Source organism: Lathamus discolor, chromosome 3 (assembly GCF_037157495.1).
Source record: "Lathamus discolor isolate bLatDis1 chromosome 3, bLatDis1.hap1, whole genome shotgun sequence".
NCBI classification, from domain to species: domain Eukaryota; kingdom Metazoa; phylum Chordata; class Aves; order Psittaciformes; family Psittacidae; genus Lathamus; species Lathamus discolor.
In genome coordinates, this window is record NC_088886.1 from 47472109 (window position 1) to 47484353 (window position 12245).

At 35.8% G+C, this 12245-nt stretch overlaps 1 long non-coding RNA gene across 1 annotated transcript; it reads left to right on the forward strand.

The window, feature by feature from the left end:
* Positions 1-226: 226 nt before the first annotated feature.
* On the forward strand, positions 227-8481 carry LOC136012153 (uncharacterized). Its single transcript, XR_010611596.1, has 3 exons — positions 227-274; positions 7999-8093; positions 8363-8481. It is a non-coding gene; the product is annotated as an uncharacterized LOC136012153 (long non-coding RNA).
* Positions 8482-12245: the final 3764 nt, after the last annotated feature.

Below are 12245 nucleotides of genomic sequence, written 5' to 3' on the forward strand. Positions count from 1 at the left end.
TCTCTGAGCTGACTTGTAACCTAAACAGGCCTCCTGGATTTCACACAAGTATGCAGTAATACAAAGTATGCAAGTCAAGAAGCTTTAAAATATATGGGAAAATAGAAATTATTTTCACTACATGGGAGTTGAACACTGTCGAGAGTCTTCAGTTGTGCTCCTTCACTGGACACAAAGGACAGCCCTGAAATCTGTACTGAATCATATATTAAACATTGGATTTTCTCACAGAGAAGCCCCCACCATATTACTGCTGCTCTCCAGCACAGAAATGGTAATGAGATTATTTGACTTTAATAAATCTTAGGTTTATATATATCTCTTTAAGTAGACAATTACATCCTCCAACCAATGGTACTTGAGAAAGCATCATAATGACTCCAAGACTGATAGGGTCATTATACTACTCTCTATTACAATTCTGAACAAAACTACAGCTTAATTTTTGTTTGGTTTAGATGTTTAGGTAAGAATTAGAAACAATGAGAACTGGCATGCCTCAGAAATAAGTATGTACTTTCTTTTGTAAGAAAGAGTTAGCTGGACCACCATGCCTCTGGAGGTTATCTGTTTTCTCTCATCTGTTGATGTTCATTCCTCATTGGGCACACTCACTTGAGTTAGAATAGTATCATCAGTTTAGGTCACCTTTTGAGTTTGGGCAAGTGGAGGCAGTTATGCTCTTGCTTCATGCTACAGTAGTTAGAGAGATGTTGACAAAGTTCAGCATATAGGTGGCACTGAAACATGTGGCTCCTGTCTTCCGCATGCATGGTCAGAATGAAGCCTCTGGAGGTCTGACTGCAGAGGCAAACCAGAGTTTTGCTCCATAAAGCACCAAAAGATGTGACACTGTCAAGAAGATGTTATTTACAGACAGGGTAAAACTGAAGAAATAGAAGTGCCTTTTATGAACAGAAATTAACTTCTCATTCACTACATGTATTGTGTTTTATAATAAAGTTGTCAAGTTTACAGATAAACCTTTTCTTCATAGAGAAGCCTGGAAAATTCTGTTAGCAGAAGAGTGACCTCCCTTAAAGTTTATGTGATTGAAAAGTTTTAAAAAAACTGTACTTCACTCCACTATAGCTCATTAAATTTCCATTTTATTTAATTTAAATCAGTGTGGTCTATAATCAATGAAGTTCCTTTGCTGAGAGAAGGAGGCTTTAGCTTTAGAACAAACACACATCATTTTTTCATTTCCTTAATCTTGTGCTGTAGGTGGTCAGTTCCAACTGCTGCATTTGGCACTGGAGGTTTGTTTAGTTTAAAGCCAAGTTAAACAGACAGAATAGCTAAATTGAAAAATTGAATTCAACACGTTAAGTATTATGCTGCAGTTTATATAATATCAGTATTCCCTAGAGTTATATACTATTGATGTAATGTTCTTTGACACAGATTGATAGGAACCTGAAGTGATTAAAGAGCAGGTAGAAACATTAGGTTTGCTTTTGGAAAAAAAGCCTGAAATATGGTATAAAATTAATCTGTCTGGCTGAGGAAGATGCTGCTGGAGAGCTATAGTGATGCAGTGACAGTGGCTACATATGGTTTGATAGTATCATGGCTGGTAGTCATAATTCACAATTTGGGACAATAATGTCAGGATTACAGATAGCTCCCAGCTTTTTGTTTATTACTGACATAGATACCACTTGACTTCCTTTACAGGAAAAAGAGAGTAGTAGTATTTTGATAAGGACAACAGTTTTTAATATCACTGCATTATCTCAGAAATTTGGGACTGCACAATGACAGTGGCATTTAGTTCAACACCCATCTCACCGATGCTGTCCCAGATAACCAAGAAGTGAGGGCAAAGAGCAGTGCAATAGTTATCTCTTAGTGCAGCACAGAATTCCTCTAGGAAACAAAGTGTTGCCTTGTACTGCAGTAATGCACTTTATGACCTGAACATTGATCAACTTAGTATTGTGTGGCAGTCTGTGGTCTTTCTTGCACTTAAGTTCTGCAGAACATTGCACAGTTTGTCCTGTGCTGGGAGAACTTCAAAAAGATTTTGGTAGACCAAGCCTTGAGACACATGCCGATACCTTTGTATGGCAAAGCCCTTGTATGCAAAAAACTACATTGAACTACTGACTCTCCAAGACCTGAGTACTTGAGCTTCCATCTTTTATGATCTTTCTTTAACTGTCATACTGATTTGCAGTCTTTTGACAAAAAGCTATTTGTTTACTGCACTCTATCAGGTGAGCTCTTACTCTTCTCAAAACCCATGGATTTTGGATTTGTGTTTTTTGCTGCTATTTATATATAGCAGTGACCCTATATTTGAAGCATTTTTGCACAATTAGGGAATTACCCCGCTTTTAAGAAAAAACACCTAAACTGTCCTAGTCCACTGAAATGGTCACAGTTTCAAGGGAATTTTCTCTCCTTAAGCCTAGAAACTGAAAACCTAACATGGGCTTAAATGAGGAAATGGAAAGTTGAGCCTGGCCTTTTTTTTGAAGGAGAGCCTGATGTGATTCATTCCTGGAGCCTGGATGTCTATCTCACATAGAATCATAGAATAGTTAGAGTTGGAAAGCACCTTAAGATCATCTAGTTTCAGAAAGTTCATAAACTAAAGAAAGCTTAAGATTAAAATAGTGTATTTGTCCAAGTTTACTATTGTTAGGTGTTACTTTTACCTCCAAATCTATGGTACCAGAACTGGAGTACATTATATTACCCTTTTCTCAAGGGTAATATAAACTTTTCTTTAAAACCAAGGATCTAAGTCCACTTACTTTTAATTTAAAGACAAAAATGCTCATTATGTTCATTGAGAAAAAGACTTGGCCTAAATTTGCTATTTCTCCCGAATAATTAAAGTGTTAAATGCTATAAAGCTTTTTTTTTTTTTTTTTTTTTTTAATATATATATCTAAGCAGAGTGAGTAGATGAGCAAATGATCTTTCCAGGTAGCCTAGAAAAATGCTGGTCCTTTTAATATCTGAAAATGATAACTTTGCAGTTTTATTCTCATTTTATCCATCATTTTTAATTGCATGGTAGAGTGCTACTTTTTTAACTCCTTGTAACTTCTGTGGTCATTTATTCCACTGCAAAAAGGGTGGGAAAGACACTACTCAATGCCATTTAATTCTTAAATTGCCTACATTGAATTTTTGCCCTTTGAAACCTGATATTTATTTTACTGTATCTGTGACTAATAGGTTTCCTAATGGTTATAGTTACAGAGAAGAGGAAAATGATGAAGCTAGTTAAGACATAAAGAAAACATGAAAATTCATCATGCTTTTATATTTTGATGCTCCCTGTGCTGAACAAATAGAGTGTTATCTTCTTTCAGTAAAATTCTAACAAGAAGCTTGCGCTGGAATCTGGGAAAATTATCATCCTGAAGACTAACTTGTATCTCCAGAAATCATCAGACTCTTAAAATATAGATAGAGACACCACCAGCTAGCACATGTAGAGCAGTATTTAAAAGTCTCCTCTCAGAATCAAATGACTTCAGAATTAAAGCTTGAAAAATGAGAGACTACAACAATTAAGAAAAAAACCCACCACAGCATAGTTCAGTCAAAGAAATATTGAAAAATACAGAAAAATATTCACCATTCAGAAAAGCTTTACTGAATCAAATTCACATTGGCTGAGGATATAGTCATATATGAATGTTTATTACAGATATTCTATTGATATGTAATTCATGGGTGGGGTTGGGAAGAAAGAGGTGATAAAATTTATGGTTGTGACTACAGATTTGCTCCAATTATTTTGGCTGTGTACCTCTCAAAAAGGGGGGACCGTCTTATTGATGACAGGAATTACTGAAGGCAGTCAGAGTTGTCCCAGTCTGGGGTTTACTTTTGAACAGGTGGAACTGTGGTTGAATAGGGCTATTACAGAGCGTGTACTGACTTCTGAGTCTGTCACCATCATAAGTAAGTCACGGAGAATCTAGGACAAGAGAAGGAGGATACTGTGCTTAATGCAACATAAGATATGGACCCTTTTGGTCAGCAGGGCACACTGATAACTCATATTGAGCTCACCATCAGTCAAAACCCCCACATCCCTTTCTACAGGGCTGCACTCCAGCCTCTTGTCCTCCAGTCTATAAGTACATCCAGTATTACACCATCTCAGATGCAGAACCCAGCATATTGCTCTCAGTAGAAATTCCTTTCAGTAGAGTTTTAACAGATCAGTTATATTCATTATTTTACACCAACCAAATTATGCCGTAGGACAACAGAGAATGACACTGTGAGCACTTTGTTTCATGTCTCGTAGCAAGCTGAGCATACCTCTTAACTGCTGCCTCCAGGTATTTATTGATGAACCTGTGTTGTCTCATTGTTTTCTTGCCATTTAGAATTCCTTTCCTCAGGATAAACCACATTTATCTTTGTTAAGTATCTCTAAAAAAATAAAGCAAAGACAGTTTTCTAATTTAGTCAATGGATATGTTATGATAATGTGTTTAAAATTCACTGTAAGTCATTCTGTTGATGTCAGTATTATGAGATACCCTATAAATGAAATTGTATTGTATTGTAAACCTGTCCAGCAGATCAATAGATATTATAAAGGACCTTCCTCTTAGATGAAAACCTAAGTGGTCTAAAACTGATTATTTATTTGAAATAATCTTTGAAGAGAGAATTTCTTCTTTAGATTTAAACAAAAAAAAAAAAATCAAGAAAATGCTGAAAGTTTAATAATAAACTCTTTATAAAACCTTATAGATAACCAATTTTACAGTAGCAGAAGTATATGAGGGAAGGAGGGAGACAGATAATATTACATTTTGTATATTCTTTGTATCGGGTCCTAGATATCCTTGTGTTAGTGTTGACATACTTCTAACTTCTGCTGGAAATAGACCAGGCCAGAAGCTGAAAATGTACTGTAAAGATTGCATTATTGTTTTTGTTTCTAGCCTTGAGATGTGTGCATATGTGAGCATGTGCTCATCATGTCTTAGTTACAGTGCAGATTGATTAACCCAGCTTTTAGTCATTATTCTCATAACAGCATCTATATGCCATTTGAACTGATTCTTCAGCTATATAAAAAAGAGATTAAGCTAACATTTGGTAAATTAGACAAGTAGCATAAAATATCTGAGCAATACAAAAAGGTGTTACTTTTCTTTATACCTGAAGTCTGAGAGAATTCACTGAGAAGACCAAGACGCTTTTAACATCTTCTGCCAGAATTTGAAGTTCAATTAAATTCAAGGCAGGGTGGTACTGGGGCTTTTGGATGCATGCATGTGAATTCTTTTGCTGGTTAAATGTAGAATATATTTGTCATGTCACTTCAGGCATAGTGATAATTACAAAGTCAAATAGCTACCTGCAATTTTTAAATATCACAGATACACCTTCCTGTGCTGTTAGCACAGAACTAGATTAACTAGACAAAATAATTTTAAACATATGACCTCTATTTACTATATTAGTAACACAAAAATTTACTATATTAGTAACACAAAAAAGTCTGCTGCTAGATTAGATCTCAGATTGGCATGCTACTGCTACATCTTGCTGAAATGAAATAATTATGTTTGGAAGATAATTCTTTTCAAACAAACAGCTCAATTTTCAGATCTTCAAGATTGCATGCTTGCTTCAGAAGTAATTTGAAATTACCTAAACCATTTACAATTTCTTTGTACTTTGGCAGCACTGTGATAAACATATGATTCTTCGTAAGTCATAGGATACTATGTTTATTCTGAGATGTCTTGCACTTTCCATTTCAGAAAATCAGGCCATTGTTTTTTGGCATTTGAACAGAACATAGACTACTAATTCATACCAGCAGTACTGGCAAAGTTAATTTTAAGAAAAGTTTTCACATTTTATCTTTTTCCTGGAGTTGCAAGTGTGTCGGAAAATTATAGAGTCTTCACAGTACTTCCTTAAGTGTTCAACAACAGCAAATTGGCCGCTGAAAGTCAGGTATTCAGGTTACTGTATCCTGTTATTCCAGCTTATTTTTATTTCCATGGTAATGAGCTAGAAATTATCTTTGCCTCTTCCTTCTTTTACACATCCATTTTGGTTTTCCAGGCCATGCTTAATCTGTTATTTTTCTGTTGAGACATCTATGTTCACATCTGTTTTATGCTGTCGTACCTTCATTGTTGCCTTTTTTCCATAGCTGTAAGATCTTCATCTCCGTTTTCCCTAAATTTCAAAATCCTCTCTCCAAATCATTTCTATAAACCTGTCCTTAAAATACATCTCTTGGCAATTTTGACTTTATCAGCTTGACCCCTCTGAACCATCAATTAGCCTTGCTACATACACCAGGTTCAGGTTTTCTGCATTTATCTTAATCATAGAATATCTCAAATTGGAAGGAACCCATAAGGATCATTGAGTTAAGACAACTTACTTAATTTTTAATTTTTTTTCTGCTGTATGTCTGTTTCTGTCTCTTAGATTGGGAGTTATTAAAAGCATTTAGGCATTTTAAGATGAAAGAATGTGTCTGAATATTCAAAAGCACTGTTAAAAAATTCCTACTGAAAGTAACAGTCATTCATTCTCCTCATTAAAAAGATCTACAGTCTAGCCTTGCAGGCTTTCTCCAGGCTTCCATCCTGGGTTCTTTATTCTCTTCCTCTGTCAGGAGCCTGGTTCCTTCCCCTTGGTTTTAAGGGCAGCAAAATTCAGTACCACCCAGTCTGTGGAGAAAGTTTGCAACAATGTGGAACACTGCTCCACCAGTTTCTTCCTTCCATTTCCAACACAATTTTTTAGGGTTTTCCAACTAACCATAGCAGAACTGAAGAGGTATAAATTGTGAGATTATAAAGCCAGAGAGACTGCTACAGACTGATTATGGCAGTTCCAAGAAAGAGCTAGAGATAGACAGAGATCCCTTTTTATACATTTTCTCTGGCTTTGCAAATCTTTTTGTGTCACTCTGGAAGGAAAGCCAAGTGTGCAAAAGCTTTTGGCAAAAAATGGGGCTTTGGCAAAATGTTTTTGTTTGGCTCAAGAAACTCAGGTTTTCCATTTTTCACTCTCATCTTCCAGGAAGTCTATTCTACTGTTTAGAAATAATCCTGTCAAAACTTCATCAAAGACACTGTTTCTTTCCAAAATTTTCCAATTGTGGCATAATATTAGCTGGAGCAGAAAATATTTAATTGAAAAAATTCTGACTGCTTTCATAAATGTCATTACATTCATTAAGTACGTATCTAACAGTAGCTGAATTAGCTGTTTACACGCATCAAGTAATCTGAAATATTATAAAGTCAAACAGGGCTCAAGAGTTGGCTGAGTAACTGTGTCATAAATTTTAGTAAGCCTTGATCTTAACTTGGTGTTCATTATAACACGTCTGTGAACAAAACTAATTGAAACATCAGGAAATGGTCAAAACGCAAATGAAAAACATTAGCAAAAAAGTTGAAAGTATTTCAATTAACTTACTTAGAATAATGCATTAGTGTGACGGCCAAATTAAATTTCTATCCATGTCCTGACACACTTTTTTATTTGAAACCATAGCACAATTATCTATCAAATGAATTAATTTTGTTGCTGATAGTAATATTAGCTTACAAGTAATACATGAGAACTTCAAAATAGTTTAATACAGGGCTTTAGGTGTCGTCATTCCTAACCCTTTAATGTTACTGTAATCAGGAAAATTTTCAATGAATATAATTATCCTGTATTCATGGTAATATTTAAATGAAATTAAAATTAGACCTGTTGAGGTTTTTCTGTACTTCATCTGATTTTTGTTCTTTCTCATATAAAAGTAGTCAAGTCTTCTGAATCTTAACCAGGACATGTGAAGAAATGAAGGATGTTTCCCAGACAGCTACCGTTGTATTTTATGTATTTTCTTCTACAGTTTCTCTTTGGATTGTGTGTGCATGTGTGTGCTTATACGTTTATTCCATCTGTAAGATCCTGTCTCTCCATCTATCTGAAGACCTACAGACTTTGATTGATATGTCTCTCTTGTACGACCAGGACGGTATTTGATGGTGCTATGGAAGAAGGATAAAAAGAAGATGGCCTGAAGAAATTGGAAGGAGCTGACAGGAACTTTTCACACCAAATTCAGTGTAAGTCTTTGCTTTCCATGCTTTTGAAACTAGTATCCTGTGATGTACAACTCTATTTTGAAAGCTATACTGCAATACTGTTTTTTCTATGCACCATACACTGTCACAGAATCATTTCTTATGTAGAGTTGTTCTTTCAAACTTGCCAAGCATATTTCTTGTTTCTTAGAGATCTTTTAAAGTCTTGGTTTCTAAAACTACTCACTATGCTGAAAAATCTTATATATAAGGGTAATAGATGCATTTTCTAATGGTCTTGCTCTCTCTAGGGCCATGCTGTCAGAATACTGGTGAAGCTAAAGGAGGGAACCTTTAGCTGACTAGCAGAGACAATCACTGATGAATACTACTCTTTGTCTGTAGGCAGCTTTACAAAGGCAGACAATCCTTCCAAACAGTCACCGGAAATATTGCCTGTTCAAAAAAGTAAGCCAAAATCAGGGTGCTCTGGTAACCTGGAGCATTTTGTATTCTTCCCTATGTGCAAACTTAAACATTCCTGCTATTTTTAGAACTTTTTCGAAACATAACTTGAAGTTTGAGGTCTGAAAAGTCACTTTAGGCTCTGGAAACCTGTATGTGATATGTGGGTAAAGGAAAGATATAAAAAAAAGTGCTAGAGAACTTGCACTTGCCATAATTTTTAACAGTAAATGTATGCCTTTATAAATATTGGGAAAAAAAAAATCAAGTCAGTTTCATATCACTGATAAATACTGACTCAACTACTCAATTATAAGCACTAAAGGCTGACAGTTTCAGCATGGATGTTTATTTGAAATAGATGAACTACTCTTCTGGTTATATGCATAATAGGCTCAGGTTATACAAAATGGGTGCAAAGATCTCAGAACAACATTTTCTTTAGTTAACATTCTGATGTTCGTACTCCACTTCCAGCTCAGAAGGGAAAAAAGAAAATGAAACAATTTTAAATAAATGTTTCCAATCACAAAATTTCTGTTTGGGTTTCAGTTTTGGTGAAACACCAGCCTGACTAATTTTCATTGTTTAGGCATACACACACTGTATATATAAATATACCAAACCTCAGATGTAAACACATCTGCCAGTATATAGAACTTAACATACCTGTTGAGTCTTAAGCAATTTACATAAAACCTGAAGCACTTTGCTTAACTTTCCACTACTCCTGATGCCTTCAACTTACACTGCTGGGAAGACACTGTCTTCCCTCCTGCTCCAAGACCCTTCATGTTGGACACAGCTCCTCACATGAGCTATGGAGAGTCGGCTTTTTGGCTGCAATCATGTGCCAAACTCTTGTGACACTGGGAATCTCATGTGCTCGGTTAAAAAGGTGCATAGAGATGGTTACAGATCTATGTCACTGACACTACATCTTTTGTGCCCAAAACAATACACCAATAGCCTCCAAGAACTCTATATAATCTAACTTTGTGCAGAAATAATAATTACCTATCACAACTGAAAAAAACCCCACAACACCACTTTTCTTAAGTATAATATAAAATATACCCCTCTGTTCCTCCATCAGTTCAAACAAATCATGTGCTATTGTGGTTTAAATCTAACTGGAACAAGTGTTAACAACATTTTGCAGAATATAGTCTAAGTTCGACTTAAATAATGCCATGATGAAAGTAGAGGCCAACTAAAATCTTCAGAAATCTTGCATAGATAAACGTCTGCATTTTTTAATCATAGTTGATATGTTTTCTATATCAACAGCTTCTTTATATATTACAGATATGATATTCTGTGTTGTGCGATTAGTCCTTAAACATGAATTTTGATGGCCAATTACGTAGAGGCCTTAGTATCAGTGAAGCTCTATTAAGTCCCTGTCTCAGACCAGGTTTTGGTCTTTATTTTGGATCTATTGAAGCAAAAAGTATAACTAATTAAAAATGATTTTTTTTTCCCTATTCCCTTCATTTTGCAGAAGCTTAAGTGTAACTAGGTGAATCAGGCCTTTTGTGTAATGTATAATTTACATGATCTCCGGTGAAGGATATTTTCGTGTACACAGATAGATCAGCTAAAAAATTATTAACATAATTCCTGTTGAGACATGGTAGAATTCCAATTGGCTAGATGAAAACTACATATCATTTTATGATTTCTGCAGTGTTTCTGTACTGCAAGAGGTTTTCCTATTACTGAAAGCACAGATATATCTAAGTATATAATAAACAAGAAATAAGCTGCCCCACCCTTTTCAAAAGAACTAATCAAGTACAGCAAGGAGAATAAATGTAAATAAAATATTGATTAAGAACTAAAAGGATTTTAATTATATTACTTCCAGAAATAATTTAATTTAACCTAAACAGACAACTGGGAGCAGATACTTCGCCTTAGCATTTTTCAAATTGCTAATTAAAATTTCCATGAGGAAATTCAAGTTTAGTGTCTGGATTTTAAAGATAAATAATATTTGCGTCTTTTCATTATGAGTTTATGAAGGTTTATGTAGTGCCAAAATGTAATGATGTTGCATGTGTATTCTTTTAAAAATAATCAGATAGCTTGTATGCTCTATATAATACACTGTGGGTATAAAGCAGGTTTTAATTAAGAACTTGAACACTGAATTGTGATTCTGGTTACATCTGTCACATGTTTTCATATAGATTTATATCTACATTGTTTATGGAATTGTTATGAGATAACTAATTATTTTTTTTTTCAAGATAAAAGCAATTATAGTGATGGAGCACTCTTTGTGTGCCCATTGTGGCAATTTTACTATTTATGGAAAAAGAGATTAAGCCAGTTCTTTATTCTCTGCCATAAAGACTTGATCCCAAACCCAGTGAACTAAATGGAAATTACTCATCACTCTGATTTTGTACAGCACTTGGCTTTCACTGCTGTTTCCTACTTTACATCACATTATTTATTAGACTTCTGATTGATTACACATACCCCACCAAAAGGAACGGGACTACAGTAAGAAAGATGCACATTGCAGTTTCCTCTGAAGAAACTTTCAGAATGTCATGGTTTAAACCGATCCACACAGCTTGTCTACTCACCCCCCTCCCCCCCCCCCCCCCCCGGATGGAGAGGAGAATCGAGAGAATGTAACTCCCACGGGTTGAGATAAGAACAGCCCAGTAACCAAGGTATAACACAAATCACCACTGCTGCCACCAATTATAATATTGATAAGAGAAAATAACAAGAGAATACGATACCACCGCCGAACGAGTTTGACCCCCCCGAAGAGAGACCATGCCCTTCCGGGTAACTCCCAGTTACCTCCCTGGGCATGACATACTGTGGTATGGAATACCTCTTTGGCTAGTTTGGGTCAGGTGTCCTGTCTCTGCTTCCTCCCGGCCTCCCCTCGTCCCCAGCAGAGCATGAGACTCACAGAGTCCTTGGCCAGAACAAACATTACTTAACAACAATTAAAAACAATCGGTGTTATCAGCTCTCTGCCCAGGCTGGAAGTCAAAACACAGAGCTTGCACCAGTTACTAAGAAGGAGCAAAACGGCTCCTGATAAACCCAGGACACAGAACTATAAATTCTTTATAGATTCTTCAGGCAATTTTGTACATTAATTAAACTCCTTACATGCTCTGTGGGTGCAGAGGGAAAGAAAAATGTCAAATTAAAGATGAAAGGGTGCTACTGAGCTTCCTGTCCAGACAAACTGAAGACAAAATAGGAGAAGAACAGAGACCTCTGCTGATATCCTTTAACATTAGATTTAAGAGCAGTGGTAGAGAGTCCTCTTTATGCCAAAGAGGAGATGAGAAAATTCAGAACCACCCTGAAGAAAACTGTGACAGGGAGCGATTATGTGTCCCTTAGCTAGTGCTTCCTCTCTTGGGCCATTAGGAGTACGCAGGTCATAGAGCATGTGAAATACAATTTATATGTATTTTGAAACTGCTTTTCTAAGTGTAATATATGTCTGTGCTGCAAGTTTGCCTGTCCAGTCCTCTTTCCAAATTTTGCTGCAGTTTCAAGCAACTTCTCAATGAACTTGACAAGTATGTTGGGGGAAACGAAAATATGAGATTCAGAAAAATAGACAGAAACCCTGTTAGAGCCCCTAATAACATGCCACACAGTTTCCTGATTTGCTGCATACTACACACAAAGCACAGCAATGCTGTGACTGTTGCAGTCTCTGAAAAATTTTGGTTGGTG